We start from the raw sequence: 14,431 nt of genomic DNA, 5'->3' as shown, positions 1-14,431 counted from the left end.
GATCATGATCCAAGGTCTAAATAAGGAAAGTCAGAAAGTCGGATTAAAAATGAACGCCGCAAAAACGAAAATTATGACTAATAATCAACAGAGGAACATAAAAATTGGACATGAATACCTCGAATATGTTAAAGAATACATATACCTAGGGCAGGTTATCTCTACCGAGGAACAAAATACAAAAGAGATAAATTTGAGGATAGCTATGGGATGGAGAAAGTACTGGGCCCTAAAGGAAATAATGAAGTCTAAAGACCTTGGAATGGCAATAAAAAGAAAAACCTTTAACACATGCATACTACCTTGTCTAACTTATGGATGCGAAACTTGGTCACTAACTAAATCGCTCAGGGAAAAACTAGCCATATGTCAAAGAGCAATGGAGCGAAGTATGACAGGCATACGAAGACAAGATCGGATCAGAAATACCATTGTAAGATCGAAAACTAAACTGACGGATATATTAAAAAGAATAGACCAGCAAAAGTGGCGATGGACTGGTCACATGATTCGTGACAAGAATGGGAAATGGAGCAAGGCCATAACAGAATGGTACCCGAGAGACGGAAATAGAAACCGAGGAAGACAAAAAATAAGATGGGAAGATGATTTAAAACTGACTGCGGGTGTAAAATGGAGAAGGGTTGCAAACGACAGAAGTCAATGGAAGTTTTTGGAGGAGGCCTATGCCAACAGGCACGCTGAAATTAGAGACATACTTTAAAAATAAATTTAGTTTTAAAATATGTAGCAATAGATTATTTTGTAAATACTAATTTCGGAATAAAGGGCTTTATTATTATTATTATTAATCGTAAAGTACAACCAAATCAATTATAATAATACACTTTAATCATTAATCTTAAAAAAAATATTTTATAACAATTGTAGCCTATGACAAATTAATCAACAAGTAACGAGAAAACATTCATTTTAAGTCAGTCTTATTAACAAAACTAAAAAATAAAACTCAAGTAGCGTTACTCTCCTTAGCTGTAAGAATTTTATTCCGACGATCAATTTTACTGTCAATTGTATTGTTATTGGATTGTATCAGGGACTCGAGTGCTGTTGATGTTATTCTTGTTGCTTTTATTAGCAAGAAAGCGCGACATAATAGAACGGGAGTTTACAATCTTTTGTTTTTCCTCTGTTGTTGTTCCTCTAGCATATATTGTGTTACATTTGTAACTCCGCAAGTAGCAGTACTGTTGGTACATATTGTTTTAATAAAGTTATTTTACATGCACGGTCTTACTACTGCAGTGTTATTAGCTTTTTGTCTCGAAGTGGATAGGTAATGAATGTGTCGCTAGATTCCTACTATGATTCACTGTATATAGTTCATATTTTATCTGTTAATAATGAGATGTCCGATGCCAATGCCCTTGAATTTTATTTTTTAAAGGCTGAGTTAAAGTATTTATTATATCCTTTAGGTATGTTTTCAGACTTTTAATATAGTTAACGCTTTGCAAAAAATTAAATTAAAGAAAATAAGACAACAATAAATTCAATATATACAGTAAATAAATAAGTAATATTGTAGTTTTCAGGGGATGAGCAGCAGCGTCTTGTATTTTTTTTTCGCTAATAATAATTTGTAGACCAACTGAAATTAAAATAGTCTATTTTTATTTACAAAGGAGCCAGTAATATATTTTCTTACAGTAATTCATGTAACAAAATAATTTATATTACGGTATAACATTTTAAAGAGCAGTGGTAGCTCAGCGGTAGACAGAAAATTAACGGTCATAGTTTGGTGTTTTGCGGGTTTGATTTTCAGCATAAAATCTCATATAATTTACACTTTGTGCATTAATAATATAGGATTGCCACTGCTCACATACACCAATCAAAAGTCAAACGTTATATGGCGTACCAAACGTAGTGATATATGCTAGTTTGTTAGATGTTTAGGTGGGGCCTGTGCTTTGCAGTGAAATTTGAGTCAAGTAGGGGAAGCGATTCTGTTTCTAGTTGCACTTGATTACCAGTACGACTAGGTCCTTTGTACCGCAAGCATTACCAAAGTTTAACTGAACCTCAGTGTTGTTTGTAAATATTGTTAAAAACGGATCACAATATACACGGAATACCTTAGATCATCGTTCGTGTCATTTTATTTCTTAAAATCAAAAGTTAGGGAGCCTAATATGCTATATAAATTTTCATAATCATCCAACTTCGGAAAAAAATGTTTAAAGTACTGTTCACTGTAATTTATCGTGTTGCTATTTATGTAATGGTGGAGAAGACTATATAGAAAGTCTCTGTAAAGTGATGGACATCTGTGTTAATAAAAGAGATATTACGAACTAGAGGCATTTGTAGTTAACATTGTTTAATCGTGCTTCTGCAACTTTGTAGGTGAACGTCAGAGGTAAGTGGAACACGGTACAGCTTCAACCGGCATATTAAATAACAGAACTCAACCGCTAAATTAATGAGCGCATTGTTATAGCGTCCGCATTAGGGGCATTACCTCGTGCTCCTTTGTACACTGATTGTGATCCAAAGCACTTCAGTGACTCGCTACCCTTTTCACTTTACGCGTTTAGTTTTTAACGTAATGTTTGTTTAACGCTATACAAGATGATATAGTGTAAAAAGTAAAATTAATTTTGTAAGAAATAAAACGTCTTAGATTAATAACCACCTATGCTAAATCCAATCCCACAGATTATATACTTTGGAAAATATACACAAACCTATTAATCGGATGTATGTAACGTTTTATAGCTATCATAGCATTTTTTTCTTTATTTTTTGTGACCCCCGGTATTGGAGACATCTCGTACTCCCCTATCTGATTTTGGGACAGGGCATTTACATTTTTCTTTAATAATAAATTTTTCACATATATTTTAATTCTTTTCTTTTTTTTCATTCAATAGTTCTCTAGCATTCCTCTTCATGCTTATTTTCTTTAACGTATCGACTTTCTTCCCTCACCTCGTACCTCAAATATCACAGGTTTAGGTAATTATCACATTTTTTCGCTTTTAACTTTGTTTTATGCTGTTGTGATGGCTTATTATAGAATATAAAAGCAGTTTAGTATTGAAGCTATTCCAAAATGTGAATTTAAATGTGACGAAGAATGTACTTTACGATAGAGGCTCGTTTAATTTTTACGAAAAATGTGTTTTACAGGTAATTTGTCGCGGATCTGAAAAGTTAGTTAGGATTTATTGCCAAGCTTACAGTCGTTCGATAGATTACGAAAATATGTTGATAAGGCTATGATCGGAATTCTGAAGAGATGGAAACAGAAGATGAATGAAGTAGACAATAGCTCAATGGATAGACAAGTTGAAGTTGCAGCAGGCAGGTCTCATATCGCGTGTAGTTATGAAGTATAGACCACAGACCGGCAAGCGTAGCATAGGACATACATTCACAATGTGAAAGGTTGTCTGGATCTTATTTAGATTGTCGTGAGACTTTGCGCCGCTCACTTTTAACCGGTATTATGAGAAATCTTTATTTACTTGGTGGTAATGAATCTATCTAAATTTTCTTAAACTTCCTAAACTTTGATTTTATCGTAACAGTAATTTAAATATTATAAAAAACCTATTTTTAAACATGGATCTTCGAATATTATTGGCATTAACGCTCAATCTAGTCGTTTCTTTTATTTAAATTAAAATTGTTTTTTAATTAATGAACTGATTTTCTTCAAAACTGGTTTTACGTAATTGCGTTAATTACTTTCTTTTTACATTGCAATATATATTTAGATTGATTCATTGAAAGAGCTTTTTAAAAATTGTCCTTATAAATAAGTTGTTTATACTTAATTGCTTTTCCTTTTATTCCTTTTTATGGTTTCGTAATTAAAGCTCGATTTACCTAATTCATTATTTAATGACTCATAGGAATCTTTTTAAGGAAACGTTCATGTAAATGTAATGTTTATAATTAAAATTATTGAATTCATTTATTTTTAAAGAATATTTTTATTTAAATGAACATTAAAATGCGAAAGAAGAATGGCGTCATCGTGGCAATATAAATATTTTTTTCTTCCATTATTGAGAAAGCCTACATAACGTGTAATATTAACAGAACTTTTTGTTCTCTTGTAAACGAATACTTCTAAAGCCCGAAGTAAGATAAACAGGCGCTAAGAACTAATCAACAAAGTAAATAAGAATAAGTTCATGGTCAATTTGTATGAGACAGAGTTTGGATAAATAACAGTGACATAACTTTATAATCTGCGGAAGTATTTATACTTGTCTAGATCAAAAATCAGCTCATTTCTGCAACAGTCTTCTATTGCAGCTATGGCAGGTACATTTAAAATTAAGTTAGATAGGTAGTGAAGTCTGGTCGATGAAGGTAAATGTCCATCGTAGCTGACTTCTGTCCCTTCCATGCGATAGATCAGGCATCCGCAGCGTGAATCAATACAAAGAAATTAATGTTTGTGAAACGTAAATTTTATACAGAATGTAGCCCCAACTTTTATTACACTAATCTATTAATTTTAAAGTAATCTATAAATTTTTTTCTGCTTGTTGACATTTAAAATTTCATCGGGTACAGCAGAGCTTAGAGGGCATTTAGCATAGCTTATAAGATTTTACACATTCCTCTTACCATAAATTTGTACTTCACCAGATTGAGAGATTGCCAAGCTCTTTTACTGCTCAGGATGATGCTCCGTGGAGTAGACTGGTCGCTTAAGACTACGAGAGGTTTCCTGACGGAACTAAGGCGCTAGACCCTACCGGATCATAAGGCACCGCTTATTATGTATAATGTAAATAGAAAAGCTAGAAATAGTATAATATAAAAAAGATAAAAAATTAATATGTAAGATATAAACCTAATATTAATATTATAATAATAGGGTTTAAATCAATTTTAAGTAAATTGATTAGATATAGATAAGAAAAACATTAACAAAATTAACAAGCTACACCATCGTGCTAAATGCCAGACTAAAAGATATCACGCAGTCAAAATTAAGACTATGATAAGAGCAAGAGCAGTTAGAACTAATTTGATATAGTAAGCAAAAAATTGGAAAAAAATCTTATGTACCGAAAAAACAAGTTTTCTGCCGTTTTAAATTACGTAAAAAACATACCCCGGCAAGACAAGTGACAATGACAATTTGTTTGAAAAGTATTTGTTATTCTGACACAGTACTGTCAGACAGGTTGCTACAGATAGTTATTTTGGTAACTACGTCCGTCGTTACCAATGTACCGACAAAATAGTGGCCATCCCTCCTTCTCTCCGACTCGCAGTAGTAGTAAATCTAAATTTACCTGAAGGGTATTGCATAGGTACCAATACGCGAAGTTTATAAAGTGCAGGCTCCAACAAACTTCTTTCCTGTTATTGACACGCCAATTAAGTAATTAGATCGGGAGAAAATATTTTTTGCCGCGAATAGCTAACACACGAGCTCTAGCGATTAAAAACTTATTAAACGCTTTGAGTTTACGGCACGGTGAATTTTGTTTCAGTTACATGTTTACCGACGACGGTTCGGATTTGTCGCAAATCAAGAAGTGTGTTTGCGTTGTAATTATGATTTAATTAGAATATGATTTATATTGTTTTGGCTTTTACATTTTTTTCCTTCAGAGTTCATGTCTCAATGTCTAAAAATTCAAAAGTTACGGTGGTTATTTATTCTATAAAGTGCTCAAGTTATGTGAGATGAATAATATGTTTGAAACGAAAGCCGCTACTGACTGAAGACTATGAACTCCTCATTTAGGATTTCGTAATGCAAATTCTATAAAGAAATTCTCAGTCTCTATGTAATTTTTGTCTTAATTTATTATCATGTTACCAGATAGACGCCCACTGCATGCCGTAATCCTCACACAAAGATCACCAAGAGGTTCGGTCTGACGCTGCTTGCATCCCACAACTTTTCGCGGCCCTTACTATGTCGTCGGTCCACCTTGTACCCTAGCAGCGTCTTCCGGTTCGTTGTCAGCACTCGAGAACTCGGCTCCAGCGGCCGTCAAATACACAAACGCTACGCCCCGCCTACTACCACTACACACTTCTGTTTAATTAGTAGCTTGACAATCTTTAGATAACATAAGTGTGCTTTATGCCCAAGGAACAAGATTAGTCTTATTAAGACGCTAGTGTTAACTTTGATAGTAGATGAATTTACCTTGTAACTCTAATTAAGTTTGTTAACATGAGTTTGCTTAGAAAAATGAAACTTTTTGCATCATGAAAACATTATACTAAATACAACTTATCGAACCATTTAACAATCTCCTTATAACGGAGGTACTAAGCACTTTCTGTTTATTTTATTCAAGTGTTAAAAATGTTAATTAATTATCTTTAAAATCATTTAAAAGCTTATGTACAAATGAACTTATTTTGTTTTTAAATTATTAGAATACTAAATTTTTTTTGACATAGCCTTAAAATAAACCTTGACCCTAACTTAATTTGATGTACACAATGAATCTTAAAAAAAAAATTATATTAATAATTCTATTGAATTCATGTGGCGTTCATTAAATCATTTCAATAATTTATTTGTGGCCTGTCTAAAAATTTGAACAAGTGAATAAATACCGCGTGACTTCGTTTACACTTGGCCTGTACATTTACACCAATTTGAAGTAATAAATTTATTTTAATACTTACGAGTGGCCGTTTGTGGGTTGTAGGATATATATTTTAAATTGTAATCATATTATTTGTATAAAAATGAATCATTTTCGACCGACAACTTCATCATCGTTTCAGCGATATGATTTTTGCTGTTGTACTATATTATATAGACCTTCCCCATAGATTTCCAAAATGTCTGGTTTGTAATCTGCATACAGCGTCATGCTATCCGCACTCTGTGCAATTAAGACATTTCTCTACCCAGCCGAACTTTGTTGTAAGTTGTACCCTTGTCTCCAATGTGCCAAATCAAATGCCGGGTAATATTAAGACGCCCGTTTGTCTCATTCATCTCGGTAAACAGTAATGCACTAATACATCAGGATATAATGGCGAATGTGCAATTGCAATAATAGGTGCTAATTTCGATATTAGAATAAGATACTAGAAACGTAGTCTCTCTCTCCTAGTTCAAATAGCAAAGTTTCTCAACGAGCCATGGAAAAAAGTATGACTAAATTAAATTAAAAATGAGGAGATCTGTAGACAAACGAAAGTAATTGACACCGCCCAGGGGATTAGCAACTTGAAGTGGCAGAAGGCTGGTCAAATAGTCCGTACAACAGGTAGACGCTGGGCCCACAAAAAAACCAGAGAAGCAAGCGTAGGAGCCACAAGGTGAACACATGCCCTGGGCAATGTGGTTGGACGGCACTGGATGCAGGCCATTTCCAATCGCTCTTACTGGAAACCTCTGGGGAGGCTTATGGCAGCCTATAGGCAGTGGATGTTAAACACTTGAAATGAATGATTATCTCCTTGATTAAAAGTACTTTCCTACAGTAATAAAAATCTTATTCACTTTCTTTTGTCTCATTTGGTAAGTTTTGTATATATATGTATAAGCAACAAACTATTAACATTCAGTAATTCCAGAGAACATGAAATTCGTGCAAGCATCGGAAATTTATGAGGCGTTTCACATGGGTCACAACCTACATAAGTAAAAATTACTTTTCTCGGGCCGTAATACAATGTAATCAGACATATAAAAACTATTTGGTAGTTCTTATATAAGTAAAAAATAAAACTAAAAAAATATGCTACAGACGTAACTACTACACCACAATGCAAAATATCTGTGTTTTAAGGACACAGTTATTTATTTAAAATTTAAAAGTAAAACCAAGCTCTGCAACGAAAAAGAACATTTAACTACAAGAGTTTTAGTACTCACCATTTCTATTACTTATTTTTTGCGTAGCATTGAGAGTGTATTAATACATTATTTGTGTTACAATAAAACATAATTTTTAATAAGATGTCAATTTTGGTTATTGATGATTTGAAATACAAATTGTGCAGCAATGGAAAAAAAAATTACCTTACTATCTTAATAACATTTAAACCCTTACGCGGTTTTGATAATTTACTTCTTTACACCAGAAATGGTCAGACACAAAATCAGCGAATTAGATAGATTGGAATAGAATAAAATAGGAGTTTAGGGAAAAAAGGATTGAATTGTGGATAGCTTGGGATAGAATTTACAACACAGGTCAAAATAGGATACAGTGGGATAAAATAAAAAAGCCGTAGAACTAAATAGGAATGTTAAGAATAAATTGGTAGAGGAAGGAAGAGAATCTCAAATTGTATGAAAATAATGAGCAGAAGAGTGTACCATTTGTTGTCAAGTATTATTTTATAACTAAGTTTCCGGAGTATAAGGCCTCCTAGGCCCATCCCTCTCAAGTCCTGGCGGACACACCGTTGTTCCTAGACACTCCGTTGCGTTAAGTAGCGACCAAAGCCACACCTACTGAGGAGCCGGTGTTGACCGATGGCTTATCCAACTACGCTTTCGGCTCAGAGCTCTCAGACTGCGAGTTGAAGTTAAAGGTGTACGGACGCCCAATTCCAAAAGAGACAACTTCAACCTCGTCAAGGGAAAGGAGGAGAATTCGTAGTGGGCTACAGCTTTCCCAGTCACTCCTGCGGGTCGAAACCCTGCTCGGTGTCAGCCAGTCCAGCCAAAAAATCATCATGGGCCCTTACAAAGTCTTCATTCATATCCGCCCCAAGGATCGTTACATGTACTGTTAGCCCCGGTCCCTCAAGCCCCTTCATCCAACGAGAACTAACCATTTCCCCCTCGTTCGTCTCGAGGTCGCTGCGTCAGTATGTGTTCAGAAGGAAAATCCAAAACACACCTCGACGAGGTTGGTAAACTTCGCGTAGCTTCCAGTCCAACATAGCGCTTTCTGGTAATCGCGGAGTACTTGGATATACGCGGTGTCTCTTTTTAAAAACATTTAAATTTTAAACTTAAGAACACACTAAATCAATCAGCCGTATAAAGCATAAATTTGTAATTTCAAAATATACAAGACTTTAAGAAAATTGACTTAGCAAATGCGGTCGCATTGACTTGTAGAAACCCGAGCAAAGAGAAAATTAAATGAAGTTGGGAAAATTTCAATTACTGTTTAGTTTCGGCTTACTCTGCACCAAACATTAGCGTGTACAAAATTAATTAAATAAAATAATCAAAGTGAATAGTATTAATATCTCAGTATTAATGTTAAATTATTGAATTATTAGACCATATATTAACTAAAAATAAATAAAATATGTTTTTACGGACAGTTTAAATTTTTCCTAAAAATAACAGTGATAAAAGACTGAAGAAGGCATGATTGATACTGCATTTTTATTACTACTAAGCTGTAGTGCTTAAGACGGTGTCATGGTTACAAAAGGTAATTGCAGTCGGCTAAACGATTTAAATAATATGCAGCCAATTAAAAACAAAAGGCCATCAACGATGTTCCCCGATCATATTAGATAGCCTTATTAGAGTTCTTGACGCCACTTTTTCTTTCAGCCCTTTGCAAGAAAATGCAAGGAAGGCAGCAAAAACCAAGAAAGTGGACGTTTAGTAGGAATTCATTATGCATTTTGAATAACAGCCCAGTCACACCATGGAGCGTAACGAAATAAAATAAAGGGAACACGAGCCAAGGCTGCCAAGAGGATTGCGAGCTCAGCGCGTGGAGCATTCGGACGTTTCTCTCGACTTTCCCGCCTCCCGTATTGCTGACTTGCAATTAGGTTTGCGCACACCGTTCGGAAGTGTGGAAGTGTCCTCGGACTTTCCCGCCGCCCTCTCTGCTATCGCTGCCCATTAAATCCTGTGCCCCTGCGCACGGATTCGCTACGCTCGGCATTTGGAGTATCGGAAGTGTCTTCGGACTTTACTACGGACCGCGTCCCGTAGTTGCCGACGTAGTGTCCGCCTTCTTGCACCTCAGTGCAAGAAAACCTTGCAATTAGCGTTATTAGTGTTGGAAGCGTCTCCGGTCTCCCCCGCCTCCCTTAGTAACTGACGCAGACTATTGTTTCTTACTGTTAGAGAACGTCTAAGGTTGTCCCTGAGAAACCGGCAGTGAACGCACGTTCAGTTTGTGAACGGTCGTAGACTGCGCTGCTCCTGTCGCTTCGGTTTCGAAGACTCCTTCGTCGTGCTCAGTCAAGAAGCAAGCCACACCCGAGTCACGTGTTCGGTCAACATCTGTCGGCCTCCCCTCCCCACTGCCGTTCGGCAGGGAGGTGCTGAGTAGTCCGACCACACCCTCATCACTCCACCTAACAATGGCTCAATCCTGGTATTATTACATAGGCCCTCCCTTCGGAGAGGATCCGGTCATCGTGTTCGGTCGTAAGATGGCCATGAAATACCCGGATGAGTACAAGGCAGATGCCAAAGATCGTCCCACCCACTTTCTGAGTGACTCTCCGCAGTCACCAGATTACCCCCTTCTGTTATGAAGAGCGAAAATCCCTCCCCGTCGAGAACCCACACCTGATCGACGGCTCGTCGGACTACACTTCCGGGTCCAAGTATATAGGCTCGGACTCGGAGATAGAGATCGACGGACCGAAATCTGTCCTCCGAACCCACGACTTCACCCTAGTCACGGACAAAAGGAAGAGGCCGCTTCGTGCTGCATTCTTCCCCTTTCACCACGGCAGTACCTCCAAAACTGCCTCCCTATCGGTTAGGCCGGCCAAAAAAAGTTGTACGCAAGCCCTCCCCAACGGTTGCTCTCAAACAACCGTCCGCCCAATCCCAACAAGTGGCCTCCCAAGGCTCTCCCGAAAACGGGGCCAAACCTTCCATGCTCCTTTCTCCACGACAAGCATACGTGGAAAACTGTCTACTCCTGGTTTCTTGCCAACGAGATAGACAAAGCGAAAGCTAAAAATACCTCTCAAGGTATTATGATTACCGCTATCACTGTCGATGACTTCCATCGCTTCACTCGCCAACTGCGTGAGGAAGGCATCTCCTTTCACACGTACCCCCTCCCCTAGGATAAGCGATTTCGGGTCGTTATCTGCGGCCTCCCACTCGAATAAAGAAAAGCTCGAAGAAATAAAGAACAGAGATCGCAGTGTCACAGATGCCAGCTGTACGGCCACGCAGCCGACAACTGCTTCTCTCGCCCCCGGTGCCTCAAGTGCCTAGGAGATTATAGGTCTGACTGTCCCTGTCCCGCGGTCACAGAGACACCACCCGCGTGTGTCCCCTGTAAGACCGAAGACCACCCCGTCAACTACAGGACCTGTCTCAAGGCGTATATAAAAAACGCCGCGCAGGTCGCCCCTCGACCCCCCACCCTCCCAAAGTTGCCGTCCGACCAACCTCCTCAGCTCCCGCGGAGAAAATTTCGAAGCCCACTTCGAAACCTCTTCTTTCTCCTCCGTCCCCAGCCACTTCAGCCTGGGCGAAGCTACTCTACCCGTGAGGCAAGCCCGCCACCCTCCCCACTGCCCCAACGGTTGCTCACGAGCAACCGAAACCCACAAAACCTCAAACCGGGTCCCCTTCGCCTGCCTGTAGACCTCAACGAGGTCTGCATTCTCGCTGCAAAACTCCACAGAGCCTCCGGTCCCTCGGAGCGTTTTCTCTGTATTGCGGAACACTCGGCCCTTCTCGCCGTCTTTAAAGCGGAATTTAAATGATATCCCTCCCCTGTCTCAACGCCAGGATACACGCCTTTACATCGAGCCCCGGCGGTCTCGATGCACATGTCATACACTACTCACTTACACATGACACGGCGGCCGCGCCCGCTTAACCCGCGTTCAAGCGAGGGCGGTCCGGAGAGGTCCGTGTCTCTCCCGACCACCGATTAGCCCTCGCGGCGTGCTACATACACTACACCCTATTCACTACACTATACGCCTACACGGATATAGTTCTCCGCGTGTGAACGTCTTCGTCGTAGCTGTGGTACGAGCGTAAAATTTTTAGTCCGCGGACCTCTGTTTCTACGGGCTCAATTTCAATCAAGCTGCACAAAGCCTAGACCGGCTAGCAGCATAACTTCTAATACATCAAATACAAAATTCTGCTAAGAGAGTCTTCAAACTTGAAGATTGCAACCTTTTAAACAGGTTAGGGCATGCGTGATCTGCGCCTTGCCTCATCGAACTCGCGAAAAGTGCAAATAATAAATACCATTTAGATATAAATACTATTTATGTAGCAGTTGTAGCATGACTAAAATAAAATATTTATTACGCTTCAACTTCGTCTTAAAAAATATTATAAAAATTTTTACTAAAGAAACATCTAAAGATGTGGAGCGTAGAACCAAAGTTTTGCAGGATCAAATTCGTCACAATAACAATTTTTTTATTGAGAGTCTTTAAGAGATTAGTTTCAGTGATTATAAAGTACGCCGCAAACTTGATGTTCATTAAAAGTAACATCATGGGATCATTAAAAAATCTTGTTTGTTTCTTCTTTCTTTTAACTTCTGCTCCAACATAAATCGCTTCATTAATTCAGAGGCACGACGAACGAAACGTTTAATCGTCGCTAGTGTTACAAGTCATTAAAATTGCAAAGTTTTTTTTTAAATCATGTTCCTTGCTATTATTTTCACAGAGTTTCACATTGTATCGTGATACTTTTTTAGAAAAATATTTGAGACTCTGAATGATATTTTAGATATTTACAATCATATATCAGAGAGGTTAGTTAGGTTAGTAGCTTTGCAAATGAGGTTACTGCATTAAAGGAGTGAATCTTTAGGAGTCGCTTTTGCATTTAAATTTTGTTATTTAACTTTTGTTTGGGCACCTTATTGACTAACAAGAGTGATGCTGTAACAATATTTTAACGCAACAATAACAAAGATTTTTTCCATAAACTAATTTTTAAAAGATTATCGTATACGTAACAAATATGTATAGTTTACTACATAGTACAATTAATTTAAATATAAATAAGATATTAATGTTTTTACCGCTAGTTGATTCAATTTATGTTTCTATGTAAATCGTTGAGCTCATTAAGTTTGGAGTTTGCAAAACGAATCATTCTGCATGTGGTTAGCATTTTGTTTTCGGATAAGGAATATGTTAACTAAAAAATGACTGTTTCTAGGGTTAAACTCTTAGAGAAACTTCAAGAGTACAATGTGACCATTAACCGACTTCGGTGATGATTTGGTAGAGTATTAGCGATAAAATAGTGAATGTGCTGTATTTTTGTGAAAAAAGCTATCAAAATATCGACACAAGTGTATCAAGATAGCATTTTTGAGATAATAGTTAAGCCCTTTAACGACACTGTTTAATAACCAAGAATGGTCCTTTCAGCAACACTCAGCGTCGGGTCATAAAGCTCGATCCACCCAATCTTGGCTAGAAACGAACGTTCCGGACTTTCAATCACTTTTAGAGAGCAAGGCTTGCTCTAAACGCCATGATAATTTGGAGTCACCAAAATAATCCATACGATATCTGCTGGTATCTGCTTTATCGGATTGCCAACGTGGATATTCCTTGAATATTACTTTCATTAATTAATTCGTCCTGTTGACATCTTTTTATCATATAAACGCAATTGAATGATTCGCATTAATCTATTTTTTTGGCTTTAAAGAATTTATTTTTATAAAGCTTATACACAATTACTCATACATACTTAAAATGAGACTAAATTACATAATATTAAATATTTCAATCCAAGCGAATGGGTACTCCATTAACTAAAATATGCACACATGTTTTTAAGTTTGTTTTTAAATATTACAATATCATTACATTTCTTCAGATCATTAGGTAGGTAATTTTACAACTGTACTCCTTGAAATAATATAATTTTCGTGCCGTAGTTTGTTCTGCCATTAATTAATTGCAATTTACGTATGTTTTTTAAATTATAATTTTGCTGTGTTTTTGAAAAATTTGTTTGATAATTAATGGATTTCAAGTTATTTTATTATTGTAATACATACATATATAATCTATATAAAGCTGCTATAAGTTTAGTATTTGAGTTTTTATTTCAATTTTGTAATTTTTCTATTCCTTTATAACCTATTAATGGTCTATTCATCTATCTTTCTTAGTAAGTATTTGATAAGAAAACTCTCAAAAAAGAAATATTTTTAGAAATGTTCGCTGACAGTTAAGCACCTATCATTAAGGATTTTTTTTTAAATCTACGAGGCGGCTAGAATAACTTAAGTTTTCACGTTCGAGTATCGAACGGCCTACTTCTAACCGATATACAGTATGATTTATACTTTTTGGTGCCAAAAATAGACACCCTGGTGATAAATTAAGCAACTTTTTACATTGATCCATCAATAGCAAAGTCAAAAAATTACGAAATACAATTATTTATGTTAGTGCTAACTACATAGATATAAATACATAGATACTGAACCTTGAGACGAGTAATTAATGTCGAGCTACTTGTGTTATAATGACAATAACAAATGTTTGTAAT

Source organism: Battus philenor, unplaced genomic scaffold, assembly GCF_028537555.1.
Source record: "Battus philenor isolate CCGP_79_NKW_IND1 unplaced genomic scaffold, ilBatPhil1.0.hap1 SCAF_24, whole genome shotgun sequence".
Lineage (NCBI taxonomy): Eukaryota > Metazoa > Arthropoda > Insecta > Lepidoptera > Papilionidae > Battus > Battus philenor.
This window is presented reverse-complemented; position numbering follows the sequence as displayed.